Here is a 27,107-nt window from a genome sequence, read left to right on the forward strand (position 1 = left end):
CTCACCTGAGCGCAGAGCCGTTTCTTGCTATATGCAGACTGTGCCGGTGCATAGGGCCCCCGCACACCTAGGGGGCCCCCTCAAGTTGCAAGTCCAGTCTCAATACCCGAAGAGTGACCTGACGGAAAAGGTGTGAAAAGTACCTGGCACCTGGCCCGCTGAGTGGTCAGATCTGCTCTCTACCGATTGGTCCGATCTGGTGTCTATTGATCTGGTTAGGGTAGGGTTAGGGTCGCCGGTACCAGACATTTACGTCATAGCGTCAAAACGAACGCATTCATCTGGTTCAAAAAAAAGAAGAAACTAGATGAAGATAAACAGTCACAGGATAAAGGTAAGGTGGGTCGAGGGGCTAACGTTAGCTTAAATGCTGAATGTTTAGCTAGTGTTTGCTTTAGGAAAGTGCTAATTACAGCAGGTCCAGTTGGCATCACATTTGTGAGGAGGGTGTGTTGTTGTTGTTGTTGTTGTTGTTGTTGTTGTTGTTAGGCAGAAGTCTGTCATGTCTGCTGGATCCTCGTCTGGTTGAGCTGCTGCTCCGTCATAAACCTCCTCTGATGTTCAATATCTGCCACGTAACATTGCTTTAGAATTATTTTTTATTATTAATTTATTATTTTTTGTGTTCTCAGTTTATAAGTCTTTAATGTGAAGTGTGTTAAACACACATATAGTATCAGGCCTACTGTGGATTATTATGGACTGTGGCAGTGGATTATTGCTCTGAATGGATTAATGTTAACTCCACTGAGTTAGTTGCATCTTTCTTTACCACATTATTAGAATATTTATTGTGACAATATAATTTGACAAATTGCCTACATTCCTACAGTTCGGTTATGTTTTGACGTATTCCTTTGTTTTATTTAAAAGAATCATAATCACACAAATTGAAGTAAACTTAAAGTAACTATGACCGTTAGTTCTGCCCACAGAATATAGATTAAGACCAAATCATCAGTGAGACACAAGTAGTCTACTTTGTAACACCTGTGAAATATACACCAAATATTCCTTCAGTATCACAAAGTGCTCATATAGGGGCCTCAAAACAGACAGAAGCGGCCCTGCCTGTGTGCATCTCCATCACCGTCTCCTTTGTCTCCGCTGGGTTGGCGCTGCGTCTGTGCTGCAGAGTCTCTCCTTGTTTGGATCATTTGTGGTTCTCGGAGTAAGTTTGCTTCTGAACCATGTAATGTAAATCATGTACCATCTTGATTATGTTGCTGCGGTCTGTTTTAAGTTTGTTTTATTGTTATTAGGAGGAGATGGTTCTCCGGTCGGCACCTTCAACATAATAAACAATGAGCTCCCTTGGTAAAGTGGAACTCCAATTTAGTGTTTTCCTTGGGGTGTCTGGATGTATTTTATCTTTAGGGATGCTGCCAACAGTATGTTGATGTGGTTGATCGAGTTTAACAATGATTGTAAACATTTTCTAATAAATGCATCTTTTATATTTCTGTTGAACGGGGTGATTGCATTGAGCGTTTGGAAATTGTAAATGGAATGCTTCATGTATTTAATCTAATCTCTTTCTTTTTTTTCTGTATTTCCTTTCCATAGTTTTCACGGTGCTACAGCAGATAATAAAAGTTAAGCACCTGTTTGAATCTCTCCGCCTCATTCGTTGTCAAGGGTCCGCTACAACATATATTCAGTTTAACTTGTGTTGTCACATTAACTGCAGTCCACTGTTAAACACACGTTCCTCTGAGCAGAAACTCTGTCCTGCTGTGTTTCACATCAGCTCTGCTGTAAGATATTAGCTCCATTAGCTGCTAACTGGAGGCTAACAGTGAAATGCTCAAACTGTCGAATCCTGTGTTGTGGACACAGAAGCAGAACAAAACCTCCAGGCTGCAACAGTAGAACAGTGACATTATTGTGCATATTTAGAAGAAAAGAAGAAGGAGCCTGAAAGTTATTGAGAGACAGACGACTTCAGTCTGTTCTGTTTGTTTCTTTATTGTCGCTGCTCTCAGGTGATAGAGAGTGTTAGAGGTGATAACAAGCAGACAAAGGTTTTTTCATCTGCACTCAAACGTGCTATGATATTTTACAGTTATTGTTATACAATGATTTACAATCATGCACTAAGTATAACAAATGACAACAATTCTCTGTACCATCGTGCTTTTTGAAGCTGTTAGCTATGCATGCTCGGGCTGCACACGCTGGTCCTCATCTGAATTTATTGAGCTTAAAAACAGAGATGGCAAATCTCCACACGTCCTCTCCTCCAGCAGAAGGACAGATACTTGCGTAAACATTTCTCTGGTGAAATTAGAAATACTGATCCAACTTATTACTCCTGAAAAAGTAACAAATTACAGGCTCTGAAATGTTCTCACAGTGTAAAAGTAAAATGTGCCTTCAATGTCAAATTTCTTGAATTAAGCTTTCACAGTTATTTGTCATACAACATGTGCTGTATTCTCCATGTTACAACATAACTAGCAAATGCTGCATCAGCAAGATTTCCTGAATGTCACTGGCAAAGTTGAAAACATTAAAGCCTGCAGGTCTTCTGGCTTCATCCTAACAAAGTGTTGCTGCTGCAGAAGTTCAGCATTCAAAAACATAATACAACGTTGAGTTTTTTGCTTTGTTTGAACACAAATCTCTGATCATTAAGTCCCACTTGAAAGTTACGTAGACAGTAAATCATTAGAAGGAAATATTTTATATGACAAGACAACATGGAAAACAAGAAAACTTAGCGGTACGTCCGTCAGTGTTATTGTGTGTTTGCGTTGTGTTGATGACTGTTAGTGGGAAGCATCATCACATGATCATACATTTGTTTTTTGTACTTCTCTTTAAATGGTTAATTTCTTGCTCATGTGTTTGTCGTCAAGTCCTCCATTGTTTGATTGCTTTTCTCTTTGTGTGACTTCTTCTTTTAGTTAGTATTTCTTTGTGACTTGAGAGATTGTCCAGCAGTTTATACTCCTTTGCTGTGCGTCTCCCGTTGTCCTCCTGCATTGTCTGTCGTGCTCTCGCTTCAGTGCCTCTTTTTCCTCCATGTGCTCTTTCATCAGACCTGCAAAGTTCCTTCTGTATTTCTGTCTGAATTCATTGAACTCTTCAGCTTTCTTTCTGGCCTCCTCTTCATATTTCCTGTTCTTATCGTCTGTTATTTTCTTAAACTCTTCCTCCAACTCTTCTCTTGCTTTTTCCTCCAGTTCGATAATGTTTTGATCTTCATTTTGTATTTTGTTCTCATGTTTTTCTCTTTCTTGTTCATATTGCATTTGGAGCTTTTTGAGTTTTGCGTTGTCCTGCCTTTGTCTGTGTTCTCTCTCTCTGTTGCGTTTTTCCCAGTTACTGCTGTCGTTCCTCCTCCCAGGCTTCTTCTTCTTCTCTCTCCCTTTTCTCCCGTATCTCCAGCTCAGCTATCTCTTCTTCATCAGATGCAGACTTTATTTTTTCCTGCAAAACCATAATCTTCATTTGCCTTTCCTGGTGTTGCCTTTCTTCCTGTTGTTTCTTTTTTCTATCTTCTTCTTCCCTCTTTTCTTGTTCTTTCTTTTTCTTCTCACGCTCTCTGTTCATGTTTTCCTTTATTTTTTCAAGACGTGTTTCTCTATCTTTTCTCTCTTCTTCAATTTCTGCCCTCTTTTCTTCCATTCTTATTTTAATGTGTTCCTCATGTTTTCTTTGAAGCTCCTCCCTCTCTCTCCTCATCTCTTCTTCCTTCTCCTTCAGGATTCTCTCCATCTCTTTCTGTATCGCTGCCTCGGCCTCTTGCAGCATCTCATTAGTGTAGCAGCTGCCTCCATTTGTCTTCACCATGGTGTCGATCTTGGTGATCAGCTCACTGACCTGCATGTGGTTTTGTTCATCATAGTTGTTAAACACGTGGTATCTTCCTCCACAGTCAGCCATCTGTTTCTTAAAGATTCATCGCATCTTCTTCGATTGTATTCTCCTCAGACTGTTTGTCGTGTTCCAGTGTATCTCCTCTTGTGAAAAGAATGATAGTGAACTGTTCAGAATTTTTCCCAAAGACCTTCTTGATGAGTTTTAATGTCTCGTTCTCTTCTTGTGTAAATCTGCCGATTTCTATCACCAGCAGGAAGACATGTGGTCCTGGAGCCAGAAGACTGATGCATTTTACCAACTCCTCGTTAACTTCTTCATGAGACATATTTGTGTCAACAGACCAGGAGTGTCGACCACACGACTGGGCGACCGTTTACTACAGCTGTGCTTTCTGACAACACTTAGTGACTGATTTTTGAAAGACGCAGCCTTAAACTCATTTCTTCCTAGAATGGTGTTTCCTGAAGAGCTCTTCCCACTGCCAGTCTTCCCTATCAGAACAATCCTGAGACACTCTGGGCTCTGTTCTTCATCAGCACCTGGGAAATATAAAGACATGGAATTACTGAAGGACATGGAAAAAATAGGACTTACTATTTATATTGAAACATTACAGAACTTACAGCTGATGATGCTTTTTGCTCTCAGGTCCTTCAGCTCAGCCTGCAGTGTGGTGATGTTTTCCTCTTGTTTTCTGATCTTTTCTATTTGAGCAAATGCAAATGTTTCTGTTGTGTAGCTGCACAGTTTGTCTTTGTTGGGTCTCAGTTTCATTTTATCCACCGTGTCCAGCAGCTCTGGGATCTGCTGCTTGTCCTTGATGTTGAGAACAACATATCTTCCTCCACAGCTCTGAAGGAACTCCTGGATGTCTCCGTTATTTCTTACAAAGTTAACAACAGCTGGAGCTGTAGGATCTGACTCCACAGTGAACAGAATCATGATGAAGTCATTGACTGGAGAGCTGAATGTGTTCTGGATGGTCTTTAACTCACTCTTGTCTTCATCAGTGAGGGGACCCACAGGTAGGACCAGGATGAAGGCATGGACGCCCTCAGGATCACAGAGGGAGATACACCTGAGTGATTCCTTCATCACTTCCTCCTGAGGTTTTCCACACAAGGCAGGCCGCTCCACCAGGGAACCCAACGTCCACACACCTCTCCCTGACTCTGAACACACTCTGATGAAGTTGGAGACTGAAGGAAACTCTGTCTGACCTAAAATGGCCTCAGCTGCTGAAGTCTTCCCTGCTCCTCTCCTCCCACACAGAACCAGGTTTAAAGCTGCTCTGATGTCTTCAGACTTTGGTCTGATGGTCTCTTCACTGCAGGAGAGGAAGGCTCCTCTGTTTTCATGGACAATGTTCCCCATCCTCTGCATTAATGACTTGTAGTTGTCTTCAGACATGCTGTAGTGTCTTCCTCCACAGTCTTCAATGAGCTGACTAACAGCTGAAACATCCCCCCTACTTGTGGTGACGACCATTGTGTGTTTTAAAGCATCTTGACCAAACAAACTAAAAACGAAATTCAGTCTTTGTTTCTTCCTCTCTGAGACTGTAGAGGCTTTCAGTAACAGCAGCAGAACATTTGGTCCTGGTGGACAAAGAGCCACACAATGCTTTATATCGTCTTTCAGGGTTTCCGAAGGGAGCCGGAAGATGTTTTGGGTTTGAACTACTGTTAGAGATCTTCCTTTCCACTCCCCATGGAGGACCTGCTTGTCTAGAGAATATTTTTGAAAACCCTTTAGGCTACCAGTAATGAAGTTTCCAAGTTTTGTCTTTTTGTCCTCACTTTTCCCCAACAGCACAATCCTAAATGAAGCTTCTGTAACACAACAATGAGAGAGAGGAAGAAATCAGGTAAAATAATCTCTGTATTGAACAGTGCCAGGACCTGTCGTTTATTAACTGAATATCTGTAACAGGATCTATCTGATAATTACAACTCTAAAAAACCTGAAATAAAATGTATTTAATTGATCACTTTGATTTTTCAATTCATATTTATAACATCCTCCCTTCATCGAAACACAGCAGCAACCCAATAATACCAGACACTGAATATGCACATAGGAAAAAGCATTTTAGATAGCCAGTTCTTTTTCCTTGTGTAGTCTGATTATGTGTTTATGGCTGGACTCTTATCAAACATGTGAAGTTTGGGTCCAGATAGGAATGAGGAAGTTGTTCCTCTGTAATTTGGTGGCCTGCTACTGCCGGTATTAAATAATGTACGCTGACAAAATGGACTACAGGTGAAAAATCCCTCACCTTTTAGTCATCTTGTCATCTTGTAGTGTATGATATGGAGAAAAAAAGCTATAAATGTCATGTAAACAGGATGATGTTTGTCTGAATTCCTGTGTCCAGTAGGTGGTGCTATGGATATGAGACAGTACTGATGCATGGAGATATTAGGGTGACATCATATACATGTGTGATGAATTTGGTGTACATAGGAAATTGTATGTTAAAGTTATAATGACTTGATGCGTTATGGCGAAGAATGCAAATGGTTGGCACCATGATACCCACCATGTTTGACATAGGTGAAAGCTTTTGATAACTTTTCATGATCATGGTCTGAGGATGATACTGAGTGAATTGGAAGTCTGTGGTGTTAAATCTGTAGGAGGAGTTCGTTAAAGTACGAGGCATGGAAATGGATCAAAATTGGGGTGAAATCGAAACTTTGAATCAAAATGGCCAACTTCCTGTTCGAGCGACAGTTTGGTACCCCGGATGTTTTTTGTGCGTCAGGTGATGATACGTATGCATACCGTATGTCATTCATATATGTGCATGTAGGAGGCGGGGCTTAGATTGTTAATATTCCAGGGGGCGTCATAGAGTCCCCTTGTAACACCATTCATCAGCTATCGTCAGGAGGGCATTGGCAATAATTGGCCAAGTTTCGTGTTAATTTGACCAACCCATGTGGAGATATAAAATACTTCAATTTAAAGAGGGCCACCTAGTGGTAATGGGCCAAAATTTGGGACAGGGCCTTAAGCGCTCATGGGGAAGTAGTAACCTGAATTTTATGTCATTCGGACACATCAATCTGGAGATATGCAACACTTCCTGTTTTGAGCAAAATCTGCAGGAAGTTGTTATTTAATAACTTGAGTATTATTTAGAATATCAAAATTCTTTTGATATCTTTTTGCCAGGAGGGTCCACAGATGCTGTGTACTAAATGTCGGTGAAATTGTCTGGGAGTTTGAAAAAGTAGGTTTTGCATATTTGGCGATTCAGCGAATGAAATGTGCAGCAGGAGTGGGCGTGTCCTATGTCAGAAAACCCAGCTCTATTGAGGGAACATATGGATATAAGGTGTTGAAAGCATGTAGTTTGACCGAAATATGAAACAATATGTGTTTTTTAGCTAGCAAAAAAGATTGTTTGGTTATAGCTAGCATATATTTTGGAGTGCCAAAATTATTTTGATAACTTTTCATCAGACACATCTGGAGATTCTATGTGCAAAGTTTCAGGCAGATGGCGCTTAAATTGTAGGAGGAGTTCGAAAAAGTAGGTTTTGCATATGTAGCGCTTTAGCGAAAGAAATGTGCAGCAGAAGTGGGCGTGTCCTGTGTCAGAAAACCCAGCTCTCTTCAGGGAACATATGGATATAAGGTTTGCAAATGTGGTATTTAAAATGTGGAAGTTACAGGCAAAAACGCGATTGCATCCATTATAGCGCCACCTAGTGGAGTACAAGTGCAGTTTTTTTGTCTGGAAGAACTGTGTCCTATTCTATCTGTACCATATACATTTCAAAGCTCTCAGCATAACAGTTTAGCTGAAATTAATGTTTGTTGTTTATCTTGTAATAAGCCACGCCCACATTGACCAGTCATGACCACCTTGAAGATATGGCCTCAGGATTGGCCCTACATCATACTGGCCAAATTTCGTAAAAATCCGTGTAGCCGTTCAAGAGATATAAACTTCCCATATTTTTAGCGCCCCCTAGTGGCTAAAATTCGCCAAATTGGGCTCATCCCTTCCCAGTGTCATGGCAACCAAGGATCTCAAATTTGGTGTCAATAGCATTTAGTTTGACCGAGATATGAAACAGTTAACATTTTTATAGCTAGCTACAGAAATTTGTTTGTGAATAATTTACGCATTTTTTTGACCGATCAAAATTCTTTTGATAACTTTAGATCAGATCCAGCTGAAGAGTGTACGTGGCAAGTTTCACGCAGATCGGACAAAATCCCAAGGAGGAGTTTGAAAAAGTAGGTTTTCCATTTCAAAAACGTGTTGGCCTAGGTTATAGCGCCCCCTGCAGGTGGATATATGTATTTTCTTGTGTCTGAGATATTCGCAGGAGTCTGGACCAACCCTCCAAATTGCACCGCCCTCCCTTGCACAGTTTAGCCTGCAGCACCACTGGTTCCCTCAGCCCCTCGGGCTTAGCCCCCTAAAAATAGTCAAAAACGGCCATTTATACCCTGGACTGCATACAATCCCAATAAAACACCCAATCAAAACTCTCTGTAATCCAAATTGAAACATATTTCTTGGTCCACATTTAAATGTGGACCAAGAAATACATGTGATGACACTAAAAGGAAGAAATGTATCGATATACATTGTAAAACTAGGAGAATATAACTGTTGTTTATTTTTGCAAATAAAAGCTTGTAATTCATCACTTTATTGTTTTAGTGTATGCGGGTTGAGGTTTGGGGGGCCTGGCTTGTCTTGGACACAGGCAAGGGGGGCTTCAAGGAAAAAGGTTGGGAAGCACTGATTTAAACTACCGCCATCTCCTTGACCATGATGCTGTGATGAACATTCCTGATAGTGCTTTACATTCTGTAATGCCACTGGTGTTGTGAGGTGAAACCAATCACACCACTTACCATTATCTTTAACGGCAGACGTTGTTTCCTGTTGTTTCGGTGTTTGATGATCTCCGGATAAAACGGATGCAGAATCTGGAAATGCTTCGCAGCTCTCATGCCCTCCTCTGTTCTTCACAATTCGATCCAAGCACGTTAGCAGCTCTGGAAGTTTGGTGGTCTTCTTCCATGAGAGTTGTTCTCTACAGATTCTGATCATGTCTTTTAAAGGTGGCTGGTTCATGTAGTTTTCACTGACACCTGGACTCTCCTCTCTGGGTGTTGATATGAGAACCAGTGATCGATCAAATGATCGATCACTGATGTATTCAAGGATTGATTGCAGTCTCAGTTTGTGTTCCTCAGTGAAGTCTTCAGGCTGTAGAACCAGCAGGAACACATGAGGTCCAGGAGCAGAGAGTCTCACACAGGTTTCTACAAGTTCTGTCAGTCTGTCTTCAGACATGTAGGGATGCAGCAGATCTGGAGTGTTGATCAGAACTATTTCTTTCTCCTTTACACGTCCTCTGACTGCCAGACAGTGGTATGGTTCTCTCTCAGTGTTGAACTTGTTCTCTCCCAGTATGAAGTTACCCACTGAACTCCTCTGAGACCAGCTGTTCCCCAGCAGAACCACCCTCAGCTCAGACACTGGAGAGAAAACAGAGTTATGAAAGGTTGGCTACACTGTATAGATATTGACCATCCAGTGTAGAAGTGTTACCATGTGAAGACCCTTTGCTTCTTTATTTAGCCTGCACAGTATTGGACACATTGATTGCCTCAGTTTAATCTTTAGTATTCTTAAAATTCTTAAAAGGCTTGAACCTGCTTGAGATACCTGCTTTATTTCTACTTTCTATCATCAAATTTCTCAAGATCCTGATTGTATTCCAGATAAATCTGTTAAAACTTTGAGGTCAGCTTGGTTCATGTGTATTATTAACATTAAAACAGTCTGCCAGGCTGTCGAGTGGACTGGCTGGTAAACCAATCTCCATTATAAAATAAGGTGTTTCATCTTATTTTTTTTTACTTTTTGTATAGTTATATAGTTATGAAATATGCAGCACAGTGGCATTTAGGAATTTCATTATTGTTATTCCCAAATTGTACACATACATTCTTTACCTGTCCAACACTGAAGCCATTTTTGCAAGAGGTTAAATAAAACTTGGATGTATATTTTGACTAAAAAATATATAAATTGAATTATTAATGGACAAAGAAAGATGAAATCGGCTGATATGTGTGTGACAGCTATGAAGCAGGGACATAGAAGTATCCACCAAATCTGAATTTATAGCAACAGAACACATTTTGGACATTGAAAGAAATACTTTTGCATTCAGAGACTTAAAAAAAAATAATGGAAGAAGACTTACCCCAAAAATAGACTTTGTACAATGTACTATCAGTTCGATCCAGAGCAAGAAACACCTTTCTCATCCCCAAATCCAACTCTCCCTCTCTGACCATACCTAGTTCTTTTTTTGCTCAAGTTTGTATCTCTTAGTCAATTTATTCCATTTATTAATTAGATATGAAGTATCAACATTTGCATTAGACTCTGAAGCAAAAACATTTGACAGGAAGATACTGAGGAAATGTTGCACCCCCAATTTTTTTTGCTAGCTTGGTCCTCATGTTCGTGGCTCAAGACTGTGTGAGTTTCAGATCCACAACAGAGAGAAATATTATTAAAATACTCTGACTTGATCCAGTTTTACTTACTAGAAGGTGGCAGTAATTCATAGCTGCTGCGGCGCTTGATTGGTTGCTCATCATCTGACACTGTAAGGAAACAGAAATGTAACCATGTGTAAATTCATTATTTAATTTCATTACACATACTTTCTAATAGACTGGTATTTTACAAGTCAAAGACCCAGGACGTAAACAGAGCAGCAGAGGTTCGTAGTAACGACTTATATTTATGTACATGAGTAACTTTTTTTGGTAAATGGTACTTTTTAAATATTTTAACTCTTACCTGAGTAGATTTTTTGAGAAAATTAATTACTTTCACTAAGTTAAAGTTGGGAACAATGGCGTTAATTTTATTTATTTTACACGTTCGTGCACATTCTGTTAAGAGGCAGGTGGTCAGCTGGTCCAGGGTCTGCTGGTGCTCTGTTGTGGATCCTACCACAGCCACACCTCCACATGACTCCGTTCAAAGCAGCAGGAGTATGGCTATCAAATCATGCTTACCACAGGGTTCTCCCCAGACGGTGGAACAGCGGCGCTGCGCCGCTATACCGCTAGGTCAGCGCCGCTATACTCCGCGCATGACAGTGACGAGCGTCCGTCCGTCCGTCCCCCGGTTGACGGCTAGGAGCTCCCGGGTGACGGCGATGAGCGTCCGTCCGTCCCCCGGCTGACGGAGTTGATGACCGTCTGTCCGTACGTCCGTGTCTCCCCCCCCCCCCGCGGACTGGCGGTGCGCCGCTACACTCAAAATTTCTGGGGTGAACCCTGGATGTTAACAGATTAATTGCACAGCGCAGCGGCTGAAGTCAGCAGATCTTAAGAGAAGCCATCGCTGACAGAGAGCTTTAAATGTGCCTGTTGTGGTAACAAGTTTCATTACTTATACCATAAGATGCTGCAAATCCACTGCTACTGTTTCTGCTCTCTGCCCTCATGTAAACATTCAAGCTAACGATGTTTTAGTGCCGAGTGCCGTGCATTTACATACAGACAGAAAAGTAAAGACCAAATTATGCACACAGATGTGGACATGACTGGATGATAATAGATATGATTGATGTCAGTTATGTTATCGGTGTCCAGTCTTCCAACAATGATTATGAACATCTCTGAAAACTGACGGAGCTGATTTATAAAGCAGCAGAGGACAGAAACAGACTCTGAGTGCTGCTCTGTCCAGGATTTCAAATTAACAGCTAGCATTGCTTGTGGACTGCCCAAGGATCTATACTGGGACCAGATTTATTCTTACAGTACATGTTACCTCTTGGACGTATTCAGAAACACAACATTTGGTTTCACTGTTGCACTGCTGATACGGTTTTGACTGCGTAAGTTATTAAAGGACTCGCCTCAGGTGTTTTGTGGCTGATAGGTGCACAACATGACTGTGGATGTGATCTGAAAAAAGGCATTTTGTATTTCAGCCTGACTTTAACAAAGTCTAGGAACTCCTGTCATGTCATTCCAATTTTAGCTTCACTGGACTTGTTGCTTACAGAACATATTTGGACATTTTATTGATTAATTAAAAGGGTATTCACGGTCTGGCTATGATTTATTTTAAAGGTATAGTTTGTCTTACACTCAACCCCCTATTGTTGATTGTCTGTAATGAATGGTGTGACCCGCTCCAATCCACTGTGTTGTGTTTTCATTTACAGAGCAAGGAGTGAGTGTGAAGACCAGACAGCCAGCGGAGCAAACAGAGATATACAACTAATTTGACAAAAAGCGTTTTTGATTAGCATTAAACAATAAACCTTTAAAGTAACTTTTAAAGCCTTACAGCAGAGGAAACTAAGAGCAGCTAATCAAAACCTGAGCTGACTAAAACTAAGGGAGACCTACTTTTTCAAGTTTGGTCCCTCAGCTCCCCAACTTCAGTTCATTATATAAAGGAACTCTCCAGGTGAATCTCCTGGAATCACTCACTACGTTTACATGCACAGTTTAGTCAGATTACAGCCATAGTTCGACTCTGCTGCTCAATCAGACAACTGCAATTATCCGAGTATACATGCCGGTGAGAAAATCAGATTATTGTCCTGTCAGCATGTCATACCCGGTACGCTAGGTGGCGCTGTACCCATTTCAACTAGTGGTAACAGAAACACCTCCGGCTGACCTCTTTACGTCACCAGCAACAACAAACTGCCTCGACATTCCAGAAAGACGGCGTACGAAGAGCGAGACGAAGCTCCATCTTTGTACACTTCATATATGGTGTACATGATAATTACACAAACTAGATGCACAGTGGAGCTCTTTCTCTCTTTGTTACGGTGATTTCGGAGGAAAGACGCCGCCGTCCTTCTACTTCCGGCTCACAGACCCAGGAAAGAAATCTCGCGCCTGCGCAGAACGCAAAATCCAAATCCAATCTGATGGAACGTATACATGCAGGAGTAATGCGACTATCAATCAATAATCTGGGTGTTTTAATCCGACTATGAGAAATCTAATCCGGTCCGGTTTTAGTCAGACTAAGGTGAATACATGCATCTTAAAGATCCCATCATAGTCGGACTAACACAGTAATTCAGTTTTCTAGAGCATCATGTAAACGCACTGTCTGGTTTGCGATGCTTCAGATACATTTTTAGGACTTAGCTGGTTAGTTGAGAAATGTGGTTCTTGGTACATTCACAGTTATTATTACCATCTGTGACACATCTTGTCAGGCTCTGTGTGTGTGAATGTGATGAAGGGCGGCTGTGGCTCAGAGGTAGAGCCAGTGTCTTGTTAACAGAAGGTCACTGGTTCGATTCCCCTGGTCTGCATGTCGAAGTGTCCTTGGGCAAGATACTGAACCCCAGACTGGTCCTGATGTTCTGGTCGGCAGCTTGCATGGCAGCCGCCACCATCAGTGTATGTATGTATGAATCACTGTACGTCACTCTGGACAAAAGCGTGAGATAAATGCTCTGAATGTAAACGATCCTGGAGACGTCTTCAGTAGCAGGAACTGCCAAAGAAGCAGATTTGAGTCCAGGGTGTAGTTTGAATCATGACTACTTTGTTATAATGTAGTAATGACTGCTGAATAATGGGTCAGACAGATGTGATCAAACCGCTGGATGTACTCGAGGTAACAGGAGAGGTTCACTGTGACGTGTTTTAAATCATTTCCTGTGCATCAGCAGTATCTCTGTTTAAAGCTAGAAATCCTCTTTGTACTCAGAAATTAAACAGCTGCGATCAGACAACAACTGTTTATATTAATACATAATGTTTGATATAAAGCTTGACAGGACTCACCAGATGCTTCAGCCATACTGTCACCTGCAAGAAAACCCACCAGAGAGATTTTACTGGAGGAGCTGCTATAAGAACGTTATTATAAGAACTAATGTCACCGACATACTGTAATAGTTGTATGACGGAGAGATTACTCAGTGATAATTATCAGTTTTCTGATCAGTAAGTTCAGGGTTTTTTGTTCCCTCATTGAACTTTTACTTTAAACACTAGCACAATGATTTCTTTATTTACTCCAGTATAGATTGATCAGAATTAGAGAATTGAAGAAGTCTCACAGTGAACATGGTGCACAAACCTGAAGTTGATGCTGTTATCTTGAATTGTCATTGAGTGTTTTTGTGTTTATGAAAAGTGAGAATAAATTCCCTCGAGTTTGAAGCTGTGACGGGTCCATCTGATCACTGGACCTGTAGAGTTAACGCACATCACTAATTAGTTTCAGTAGTTAATCCCAACACAGAGTGTCAAGTAAGTAAGTAAGTTGAAATTTAATAACGCAGAAACTTCTTACCAGAACTTGTTGTGCCGTTATTTTCCTCCAATAAAGGAATTTACCAACTTCACAGAGATAACTGACACGTACAGAAGGTGTGTCGGGAGGGAACGGTGAGCCTGGTTGGATTCTATAATCAAATGCGTTATAGAAACACCCTGTCAGACTTTGAGCTCAAGGTTAATTTCCAATCCTGTGCCAGACTCCAGAGGAGATGAATCCTATGACACACAGCCAAACATGAACAAGAAAGTTAGTTGTGATTTTTCCTGAATTTACAGCAGGTTTAAAATCTCTGCACATGGATTTTCAGAGAAAGGGAGGAAAGCTGTTATCTGGAAGCATCATTGCATGGTTAGAAATAATTCCCCTCATTGCTTTTAGGAATATGATCCATCCAAACTTGTCAGGGATCCATTCACACTGCAGTGACTCAGACCTTTGACCTGCAACTCACTGTAAAATAACCACTTGAAACTTAATATTATGATCATTATCATCAGCCAAATAGAAAACTCACAACAGACACTTAAAGGCAATATATTGGCCATGTTTCATAAAATCAAAACCATAGCTCTGAAATTCCTTCCTGGTTTCAGTGATATATAATTAAATATTAACAGAAACAACTTAATTCAGCTCGCAGCTCAGTCCAAATCATCTGACACGAGCAGATAATCAGCATCCTGGTTACTGTTAGAAATAACATTCAAAAGCACCAAATTCATTTTTATTACGGACACAAAATATTTTCAGCTGTTTCCTCCTGTGGGAGTTTTCACTTCAGTGTTATTTGTGTATGACTTAGTCGAGATTAAAAAACAGCTCGGTGTGTATCAGGATCTGAAATCGGTCAAAGGTCTGTTTAATTAGAGTCTAACTGAGTTTTATTGTTTAGTTACGCTCAGTGCAAGTAGAACTCAAACTGCTGTGAGTCAATCATCAACTTTTATTTAAGGTACTTTGATTAACATCATTGTAAGATCGTAACTGTTGTATTTATTGTACGTTCGATGATGGATGGACAGAAAGAACTGCTCTCAGATCAGGTTTTACAGTTTTCAGTCCGTTAGTTATGAATCAGTGTAAAATCAGGTTTCATGATGAACCAGATCAGCTCAATGCAAATCATCTGTGACTGTGAGGATATGTAAATATTATTTTAATCATCTATACAGTTATAGTCTTTAATCGGTGGAGCTGTAATATTGAAACATGAATAAAATCAGCAGGTGGAGTTGAATGAAGTTGCATTAAGATCTTCTTCATGGACTGAGACAGAAGAGACGAGGAAGCTACGACGCAGTGACGGACACACACGAGTCAACATGATGTGATAGACTAGACTTGATAATTAATGCTGCTGTTTCATGATAACGGTTTGTTGTTAAAGACATCAGAATATGTATTGTAGGTCAAAACGATGACTCCTGGTGTCCTGAGTAGTTTAGACAAATATCACGTGACTGCAGTGTCGCCCAACCAGGTAGTTTGTGGTGGATCAGAACCAGTCCGGTGATTTGGTCAGTCACACTTTGAAAGCCACTGACAAAAACAAAATGTGTGGTTTAGGACTGAGGACGTGATCTTTCTCACTGAGCATCAGGAGTGAATGTATTTGCCTTTATTTCAACTCAGTTTTTATTATTTCTGTAAACTTGATGTAAAACACAGCAGTCACAGTTTGTTTCGCATCGCATTACTGCACAAGAATAATAGTTTGAAGAAAAGAACATCTGCCTGGGTAATTTCTTGTCCTGTCTGAGTGACTCTATACAACGTCTTCCTAATCAATGTAAAGTTTGGAAATGCGTGCACGCCTTCAGGGCGCACAGAATGACCAGTTTTCATCAATCGGTCCAAGGCAAAGTGTAGATTATCATCACTTTGTGTGTCCTAATTATCCAGAGCAGTGAAACGACCCAGCATTGATCTGGAGTCTCTGGGTCACATGACCTGCTATAACCTGATGAACCATATTTATAATATTCATGGACGGGTCCTCAGTGGAACCTCTGTGTTCTGTAGCTGATCTCACCGTCCTCTTACTGCCAGCACCAGGTCAAACTAACGCAGCTGATCTGGATCTGGACTCTCACTCCACCACAGTCCCAACATGTTGTGAGCGACAGCTGCACGCTCGCTCTGGCTTCAGCTACAATCACTCATCCTCCAACATTTGCACAGCGGACCAGAGATCTGTTGGACTTTATGAAGCTGGAGAAGGTGAGACACGATGTTCAGGCTCAGCTGACATGCTGACGTTGATATGACGAGTCGTCCTCGGTCAGACTGATGCTGGAGGTTCTGATAACTGGATGTTGGACCGGACTCCTCTCAGCTCTCCTGCTGGTTTCAGTACATGTCAGTGACCCAGAGAGCAGCTTCCACTGCTTCAGGCCCTGAAACACTGAGGACAGATCATCAGTCATTAGTTAGAGTGTGTATATACACAGGTACATGTATTATCATTATTATTATTATTATTTAATCAGTTATGTGATGTTTGATTAATGAGTATTGGACAGTGTGTGTATATTTGTGTCTTTATCTTTCCTTGTGCATCGTTTCCCTCTGAATGTTATCGTGGGTGGAGGATGTTAATAAGTTCACACATGTTCAAGCAACCATTCGTTAATTGTTCAAATACAGAATATAGAATAAAGGTGTAGTGATGGTTAGCAGCATCCTGTCCTGCTGTGTGTCATGTGACACCTGGAGGCTGTTTAATGTCACCTGGAGCTGCTGACATACGTTAAGAATTTGAATGTTTCCTCTTTGTTATATTCCAGGAGACAAAGATCAGTCAACAGGCCGACTGCTGGAAGCTGTTTGACCTGAGAACATTTTACACCTCATCATACTGTCATCATATGTGTTCAGTTGGCTTTAAGGCCTAATATAATTTAATGTGAGAGCCTTCTGTTACATTACACATCTTTCTTCATGTCAGACAGTGCACGTCTCGATGTCTGATGATGTTGGTTTCTTCTTGTTACTGGATGTTGTTTTTGTACTTTAGGCAATGTTTAAAAGTGACACATTTAAATACCTTTTATTGCAGATATTGTCCTTCAGGCACATTTCAAACAGCTTCAGTTAGAGTAAAAACCAAACTGTGATGAAAGAGTCCTGATAAGTGTCTGTGTGTCACCTGGTCAGTGAGCAGAACAACATATAAAGCCTTCAAATCAAAGATGACTGTCAACCAAGTGTCCAACTAACTGTCTGTCCAACATCACACACAATCACACATCAAGCTGCAGTTTCATACAAATGTCACAAGATGGCAACAAACAGCTATTTATTCATTTATTGATGGATTTATTGATCTTTCTTTTCAGTGGGTTGTGTTTCTTCCTCCAGCATATCAATAAGCATTAATGCAGCGAGCGCTCTCTTCCTGTTCTCCGGGATAGACATTAGTGCCACAAGACACAAGACAGATTGATATAATCCTGCCAGTTAACAACACGTGAGATGATGACAAATTAACAAACTTTCTTGCTAACTTCAGTTAATGATCGACTGCATGTACCTGATTAATTCTGACTTGCTTCAGGTAACTTACAGCTGTGTGGAAGTTCTGTTTCATGCAGTTTACAACCTGCAAACCCGGCATGACAGTTACATGGTGTGAAGCTTAACCATGATTCTGTAACACAAAAACATGTTAGATACACGGTGAGATCAGCTACAGAACACAGAGGTTCCACTGAGGGCCCGTCCATGAATATTATCAATATGGATCATCAGGTTATAGCAGGTCATGTGACCCAGAGACTCCAGATTAATGCTGGTTCTGTTCACTGCTCTGGATAATTAGGAAACACGTCTTGGATTTTAGTGCTCGTCATGTTTTATATGAATATTTGTTATCAAGCATTTTTCATTCAGAAGCTTCCAGATCACTCAAAATGCCACAAAAGTCTTCTTGTTGACTGAGACAAAGCTCTGCTTATTGATTATAGCTCCTCAGGTTTTTATCAATAACACTTGTATATGAGCAGTCGTGTAGAACCAGTGAGGAAACCTTCAGAACCAGCACGTGTTGTAACCCGGTTCCTCCCTTGGATAACAGCTTCTGCCCTGCAGCTCTAAAGGGGATTTGCATGTTGGTCACTGACCAGGTCCTGTTTGCCTTCGCCGGCGGCGGACAGGTGTCACCAGGTGTGCTGCGAGGAGAGAAGCATAAATACCTGTCGTAGAGACGCTCTCAGCATCAGACGGTCTGCAGGTGAAGACAGAAGAGAAGCTGAGAGAAGCCAACATGGTCCGACTCAGCCTCATCGTCCTCGGCCGTGAGTATCCTCTCAGATGTAGTGGAGTACATTTATACAGTCCAGTACTCACTGACTGACTGAGTACATGTACTTAGTTACTCTCCGTGACTCCACATGTGTCACTGACTGACTGAGTACATGTACTTAGTTACTCTCCGTGACTCCACATGTGTCACTGACTGACTGAGTACATGTACTTAGTTACTCTCCGTGACTCCACATGTGTCACTGACTGACTGAGTACATGTACTTAGTTACTCTCCGTGACTCCACATGTGTCACTAACTGACTGAGTACATGTACTTAGTTACTCTCCGTGACTCCACATGTGTCACTGACTGACTGAGTACATGTACTTAGTTACTCTCTGTGACTCCACATGTGTCACTGACTGACTGAGTACATGTACTTAGTTACTCTCTGTGACTCCACATGTGTCACTGACTGACTGAGTACATGTACTTAGTTACTCTCCGTGACTCCACATGTGTCACTGACTTTCTTCCTACACGTATGTTGTCATTTCTAATGATGATGTTGGTGCTGAAGGTGAACTGATCCCAGGTGATGATGTTCTGAACCCTCACAGGGTCCAGACACGTTCACACCTTCACCTCAGCTTTGAGTCACAATAAAGACCTCTGATGTGCTACAGTGTTGTGTTACAGTGTTGTGTTACAGTGTTGTGTTACTGTGTTGTGTGACAGTGTTGTGTTACTGTGTTGTGTTACAGTGCTGGTTGCAGCTTGGTGTTCCACTGCAGATGCTGGTGAGTTTTTATTCTGCTCAATCATCATCATTATTTACAGTTCTGGTGCTTTTACAGCTTTTATTAAATGATTAGTTTATGAGTGTTCTTCTTCTTCTTTTCGTGTCTTTGAAGCTGGTTGGTTATATGACAGTTTCCCATTTGGTTTATGAGTGTTAATACAAAATATATGTAATGGTGGATGGATAAATGGATAAATATATAATGTAAATGATGATGTGATGATGTCACTGTCTTCAGTCTCACCTGTGTGTGTTCACAGAGAATTGGCAAGTCAAGAAACTTCCGAAGCACACACAGTTGTCCTGCCGTGAGTCAACACACACTTGTCTTTCTGTCCTCGTCGACTACGTTCAACCTGTTTGTCAGCTCGTGACGTCTTCACTGTGTGACACTTCTCTCTCCTCCAGGTCCTGGCCTGGTGATGAAGTATGCTGGCTGTTACCGTAACAAAAACTGTTCTGGGCCGAAATTCATCAGTCAGTTAATTAGCAGTTTAGCGATGTGCACCAGCGGGAAAACAGTTCTGTACATGTTCAAAAAGTAAGACAACATCTACATGATTCACGTTCCGTCCATTTAAGGGCAACAAAAACATGGTTATTATGGGACAAATGTAGAGGTGAGCAGTGTGCGGTCCACCTCTGGTTCTGGTTCTGATCACGTCTCCCTCTGTTTCCAGCTGTAACTTGAAGAGATCCTGTAAAGTCTCAGACTCCTTCAAGAAAGGTCAATTTCACTGTACATACAGATGTGGGAAGGCCAGACGGTAAGTAGACACACACACACACACACACACACACACACACACACACACACACACACACACACACACACACACAGACACACAGACACACTCGGGATGGAAAGTAGCACCCGCGACACGTATTCAGTTTACCACTGTGGCGGATTCATTCCAGTCAGATGTGATCCAATTAATCTTAATGATCGATATCTTGGTTAGGACATAACAGTAACTTTCCACAACACCAGAGTTACATCCGGTCACATTATACGTTCCTGATTGGACCAAAGTGTCAGTTGGACTTCAACACTGCTAGAACGGCCATCAGCGTCATTCTGACCACTAGTTTTTATACTCTATAATCTCTAATGTAAAGACCCAACTGAGTGATGAATGCATTCATTGTGTCATGATATATTTTTTTTTAAAAAGCTAAATAACAAGTTTAATTACACATTTATCAATATTCATATCATCACACATAGCAAACCGTAACGATTGCATATTGACACACGACTTTAATAGAGAAAACTCAGAACAAGAAAATTAACTATTAAAAGTAACTTATTTGATTATGAAACATTTTATTTTAAAAATTAATAATATATAATATTGGATTTGGAGTAGATGGCAAATTGTACGTGGAAGTTATAATGACTGAATGACTTTTATGGCGAAGCATCAAAATGGAGCGTTGCCACCAGGTGTGACGCAGGTGAAAGCTTTGATAAGTTTTGTCCACAGATGCTTCCTGCAAAGTTTGGTGCAAATCGGTCAAATGGCCGAGGAGGAGTTGGAAAAAGTATGTTTTTCATTTATCGTGATTTTTCGAATGGAAATTTACTGCGAAAGTGGGCGTGGCTTAAATCACACAATTCAGCTGAATTCAGGGAACACATAGATATAGGGTTCAGAAATGTCAGCCATATTATGTGGGAGTTATTTGGCACCACCTGCTGGTCATTGTTGGTGTGTGAGTTACAGGTCCAGTCTGTACCAGCCTATGAATTTCACTGACATAATATTTATGGTGTGGGCCAAATATTCAGTTAGACTGCCACCAGAACAGTTTGTCAGCTGTCCTCAGGAGGGAATTGGCAATAATTGTACCAAATTTTGTCTTAATCCAACCAACCGATGTTGAGATATAAACAGAGCTTTACAGGCTCATGTGGAAGTATTCACATGAGTTTGATGTAACTGGACCAATCAATGTGGAGTTATGCAACACATACAGGAAGTTGTTTATAAATAACTAGTATTGTTTGGAATATCAAAATTCTTTTCATAACTTTTTGTCAGGAGGGTCCACAGATTCTGTTTGCAAAGTTTGGTGCAAATTGGTGAAATCACCTGGGAGGAGTTATAAAAAGTAGGTTTGCAACATTTTGCAAATTTTTGGGAAAAAACGGCAGGCGGAAATGGGCGTGGCCTATATCAACAGATTAAGGACATTTTTTTCCAAAAATGAAAAACACACTTTTCCAACTCCTCCTCCCAACGATTTGCACAACACTTCGCAAGAAGCATGTGTGGATAAAACTTATCAAAAGCTTTCACCTGCGTCACACCTGGTGTCGCGCTCCATTTTGATGCTTCGCCATAAAACCCTTCAGTCATTATAAATTCCACATACAATTTGCCATCTACTCCAAATTGCTCAGATTTGTAGAGGGTGTTGCCCTGAATATGCCAACGCTTCTGCTGTTTCTCATCGCTGCTCGTGTTTCTCTGCAGCTGAGGACCAATCAGCTGAGGCCTTTCAAGCTCTGCTGTTCACGGCTGTGGACAGAACGCTTTGAGGACCCGTCAGACTGATCGGAGGTCAGATCGGAGCTGAACTGGAGATCCTCGTCCTCGTCCTCCGTCTGAAGTCGTGTGTTGAAATGATTCAAACATGTTCAAACTGAAGGATTTGAAGTGAATAAAATCCAAGTTTTCCTCTGACAGCATTTATTTTGTGTTGACTTTTATTATTCAGTTGTGCTTTTATGACATTATTTATGATTTCCTTTCACATAATGTTGGTTTGTGGGTCGCTGGCAGACGAGCTGCTCACTCAGTTTCATACCAGCATGTTTTATAAATGACTTACACCAGCGTCTGACTCAATCCTCCGTTCTGATTGGCTGGAGGGGTCAATTCACTTTCCAACAGTCCTAAAACTCAGAAACCAGTTAGCATGTTAGCATGTTAGCACTTCCTGTCCCCTCGTCTCAAAGTCTGTGAGTGTTGAATGTGTTTCCAGGTGAATGTGTGTAATAAAAATCATCATTAGTGTCCCTCAGTTTAACTCTGAAGCTCTTCATGTGTTAACAACAGTTAGCGGTTGCTAACGAGTGTCTGAATGAGACTACAGAGGTTGTCGGGGACATTAAACGTCCTCACAGCGAACACGGAGACTCATCTACTCACTAGTCCGTCTTTACAGGCCACTTTAGTTACACACTGTTCTAACTCTGACTTTACAACTTGTACATTGATCAGTTTATAGAAACCTGGATAGTAATTGTGCAGTCAGACTCTTAGTGGTGGAGACGTTTCAGTCATGTGACCGTGATGTCGTCTGTTTGTAGCCTAGCATTAGCTTCTTACTGCCACACAGTTAATTTAGCTTCACACATCACAGAGTGGAGTTCATCTGTGGAGATTATCTGGATCAACAGAACCTGGATGGATCAGAACCTCGTGTTTGTCACATAGATTGTTTTCTGTAGTATTTCAAAAGAGTCTAAAAAATACATAATGAAACTACAATTCAACACGTGCAACAGACAACAAGCAGCCACTACAGACAGGGATCAACATTTGGAACACATTAATGGTCCTGATGTTTTCTTCCTTGGCACTGCTCCATGGTGCGAGCTGAAACTGGTCTTTGAAGTATCCATAATCAGGATTTAGTGGACTGAAGGACAGAACCGTCTGTATGCAGCCTTACAAGTCATCACCTCCCAAAACAACACGAGCAAAGGACGCACAAACCTTTGTTGTGTGCTCACAGTTCGGTCAGCTTTAGGAAAGAAAACTACTGGATTAGTTTTAGGACAACATTATGATTTGGTTTAAAATCAATACATTACTTCAGTTTACTGTATCTGACGTCACTTTATTTATCCTATTTTAGGGTGACAGGATGAACACGTGATGTCTTACTTACAGTATTATTCTCTGTCCACTAGATGGAGACAGAGAGTCAATTTAGAACAGTTGACGCAATTATATTTTAGCCCACCAGGGTGTCAAACATCAAAATTTCATTTCATTTTCACGATGTTCGAGCATGACCACTAAATGGAGGCAGAGCTCCTTCAAAGTTATTCAACAATCACCATACGAGTCTTCAGTTACAAAACTTTAGTCCATTCACAAAACTTCCGTCTGCAGTCAGTCAGTTAATATGGAACGCACACGAACAACTGACCCTGTAGATTCTTTGTGCAGTGGTCAGTCGATGTGTGTGGAGTTCATCAGAGTAACAAGACTTTTTTTGATGGAAAATGTTGCGTACGTTATCACACGAACAGTTTTGTTGTCACTGTCCTCAGGATCCAGACACTGTTGTGACTCACTTTCAACAACCTTCCAACCAGCAACAATCTCACAGCAAAACAACAAGATATCCACAACAATTCAACACCGTTCTCAGCAATCCAACACAGTAATAACAATTCAAACACAATATTCAGCACTTTTTTTTAAAGGTACCATTTTACACAGATTAGGCCTTTATTTCACACTTTTCGCTTTTCCCACCGAGGGCTTTAAACCCGAGCTGATTACTTCCCCCTGTCATCTTTTTGATTCAGGTGAGATATTTTTGGGTTCGGATTCAGTTTCCTGAGGCTCAAACTCAGGGTATCAGGGTATTTAAACCAACATGAAAGTGTTCTTCTCTCTGTAATCCTACTGATTGAGACGGGAATACATATTTCACTTATGCTTTTGCTTTTGAGGCTCAAACTCAGAGACTTTTCTGCTCTGCCCCACGATTATTCATCTGTAGATTAAACAGTTTATGATACAATTCTTTCAACAGGACAACCTGACCTCCTCCTCCCCACAAAAAAGCTCTCCTGTCTTCCTGCTCATCTGCACTTGGTTCAGTTCTCGTCTGACTCCCTGAAGCTCACCTCAGTGGTTCTGGGAAAACAAGTGTTATCTGTGAGCTCGGCCTCCACTGTGAATCCTGACTTTACTCTGTATCAGCCCCTCATAAAAAGGACGAACGCTTTCCACCTCAATTGTTAACAAGATATGTACAACTCTTTTAATAACACAGGCTATTGGTCAAAGACAATCAATAGCACAGTTTATTAGTAATCAAGTCACAGTGTCTCAGACTTCACATGTGTAATGAGCAGTGTGCTGCTGCAGGACAGTGACAGTCTCAGTGTCTTAGACTGAACAACAGATGCATAAATCTGACAGGTGTGTGACAGGTGTATATATGTGCACAATACTTCAGGTGCATGGTGTTATGTCACAGTAGTCAGGCAGAGACCCTTTTTGTTTTTCCCGACTGCAGACTTTGCTGCTCTTTAGGTTACTGTTTCACTTCACTTCCTCCTTTGCTGCTGTAATAATTATATTCCCACTAGAGGTCGCTGCTCAACGTCACATCAATATGGGAAGTAATTAGCTGCTTTCACAATCGACCTATAAGCTCCACAGAGTGTTTGTTTGTGGCAGGAACACACCGTCTGTGCTCTCAGGACAACACAGTCCTGTCAGCTGCCGCTGTATGATGGACACTGATCCTCTGTGCTTTACTTTGTGTTTGGAAATCATTAAAATGTCCATCCTGCCTCTCATGAGTTTCCCTTACAGCTGTAACTTCTCACCAGTAACTGAACCCATGAAGAACCACACACATGTAAACAAGTCCAACATCTGTCACAACATGTAGAACACAGAAGACATGAAATCTTTACTGCTGCAGTCTGACTTCAGTCTCTGTTCTCAAGTCTCGACTCGACGCGGATCGTTAAATCTCACTTTTGAACCTTGCTGTCAGTTATGTGAGATCATAACGACGCTGGCGTCGTGTTGCCGAGCTGCTGCAGTGGACTCTGGTATTTCTGAGCCTGAGGCGACCACCTGGACTCCTTCAACAAGCTGCATGTTGGGACATTTTCTGAGTTTTGGTGTTGTGGCGGTCCAGAGCAGTAATTATCTGTCAACATGTGTGTCTGGGTTTGGCTTCTTCTTCTTCTTCTTAAATCAAAGGAAATGTACATAATTTGTTACACCAACGATTCAAACTGTGCAGAGTTCTGTTCACACTTTCCAGCAATATCATGTCATGTTCTGTAGTTGTTGTGTAGTTTGCGCCGTAATTGTAAATTCACCAGTGTTGTAAACAGTCGTACTCAAGTAAAAGTAAAGATGTGGTGTTAAAATATGACTCAGGTAAAGTGAAAGTCACTTCCTTGACTGATGCAGCAAATAATCTGCAAGTAACTAAAGTTCTCAGATAAATGTAGTGGAGTAAAAAGCACAACAACTGCTTCCAAAATGTGGTGAAGTGGAAGTAAAAAGAAAAGAAAATGTAAAATACTTAAGTAACTATACTTCAGTCTTGACAAGACCGAGTCTGGATGAGACCAGTGCAATTGATGATTTTTATTCATGGAGGAGCTGAAATCAACTTTTAAACCATTTCTATCCAACTCTATTTTAACATCCACCTAAAACACATCAGATTCTCTCCCTGACTGCTGACTTCCAGTAGAAGCTGATGGACACTGAGATTAAGTCCACAGTCCTCCTGGTCTGAGATCGAGACGAGACTGCAACTGTAAACACTTTGTCTCTGTGGAAAATCAAAGCAGGTCATATTAAAGTCCCCTGTACAGCCCTTGTATATGTCCTGTAGATTAAAGGAGCTATAGGGCCTTCAAAACACACTTTTAGTAAACATGTTAGCGAGCAGAGTTTCCGTTAACAGACCCAGATGTTTTTCTTTCAAGGCTCCTAATGAGGAGCACGGAGCAGAAGGAGGTGCAGCTGGGATGGAAAGGTCCTGGAACATGTGGATTTATAGACCTCTCTCCTGCAGCTCCACAGGGTTTTACATGTTCATCACATCTGGGTCACGAGGCCCCACATGCCTGCAGCGGCGGGGCAGGCGTCTGCATGTCTGCTGCCAGGACGGACGCATAAATACCTGGACGAGCCGACGCTGCTGTCACCGTCCGACTGTCTGCAGGTGGAAACCAGAAGAAGAAGAAGAGGCTGAGAGACGCCGACATGGTCCCACTGAGGCTCGTCATCCTCGGCTGTGAGTGGAGCGCCTTCTGTTTCCTGTTGTGGCATTTATTCTTTGGACCTGTGCAGAAGTTAAGTAAATGTACTTAGTTACTCTCCAGGTTAGAAACACTGATGCATGATGGTAATGTAGTGAAGAAAATCACAGAATACAGGACAGGAAGTGTTTTACAGTCAGAACCACTCAGAACTTGTCTGCTCGCTGTGTCCACCGATGGAATGTAACTGCATGTAATCTGTGAAGTAACTAGTAACTAATGTAATCAAAGGAATGTAGTGGGATAAAAAGAACAAGATTTGTATACAAAATGTAGTGAAGTGGAAGAATAAGCTCATACTTAAGTTATATTCCATCAGTTGAAACAATAAAAGAAAACAAAAAGTTCTTTGTGTGTCTGTGATGAAACAAAACACGCATCAGTGTTTTAACCTGGAAACTAAGTACATTTACTCAACTACTTACTGTTCAGGTATAAAGTCAAGTATTTCCTTTTCATGCAACTTTACACTTCTACTCCACAACAGCTGATCCACATATTTACACACATGTATTTACTGAATACTGGAAAATGTGCTGCTTCGGCTCTGATGCAGCAAGTAATCTGTAAAGTAACTAGTAACTAATGTAATCAAAGAAATAAACAAAACAATATTTGTGGACTGGAAGTATAAAGTAGTCGATGATGGAAATACTCAAATAAAATACAAGTTGCTCAAAAAACTGAAGTGCAGTTTGTTCAGATCCTGTTTTAAATGTTTCCTCCTCAGTTTGAGTTACAGCAAAGTTACAGTTACTCAGAGGAGCTGGTGTTGTGTTGTGTTGCAGTGTTGTGTTACAGTGTTGTGTTGCAGTGTTGTGTTTGTGTTACAGTGCGTGTT

General features: G+C 41.1%; 1 protein-coding gene across 2 annotated transcripts in view; it reads left to right on the forward strand.

Annotated features, from left to right (window-relative positions):
• The window catches only part of LOC115581335 (GTPase IMAP family member 8-like), a 451,552-nt gene that overhangs the window by 159,793 nt on the left and 264,652 nt on the right, over positions 1-27,107 (forward strand). The gene's annotated exons all lie outside the window — the stretch shown is intronic.

Source organism: Sparus aurata, chromosome 5 (genome assembly GCF_900880675.1).
Source record: "Sparus aurata chromosome 5, fSpaAur1.1, whole genome shotgun sequence".
Taxonomy (NCBI): domain Eukaryota; kingdom Metazoa; phylum Chordata; class Actinopteri; order Spariformes; family Sparidae; genus Sparus; species Sparus aurata.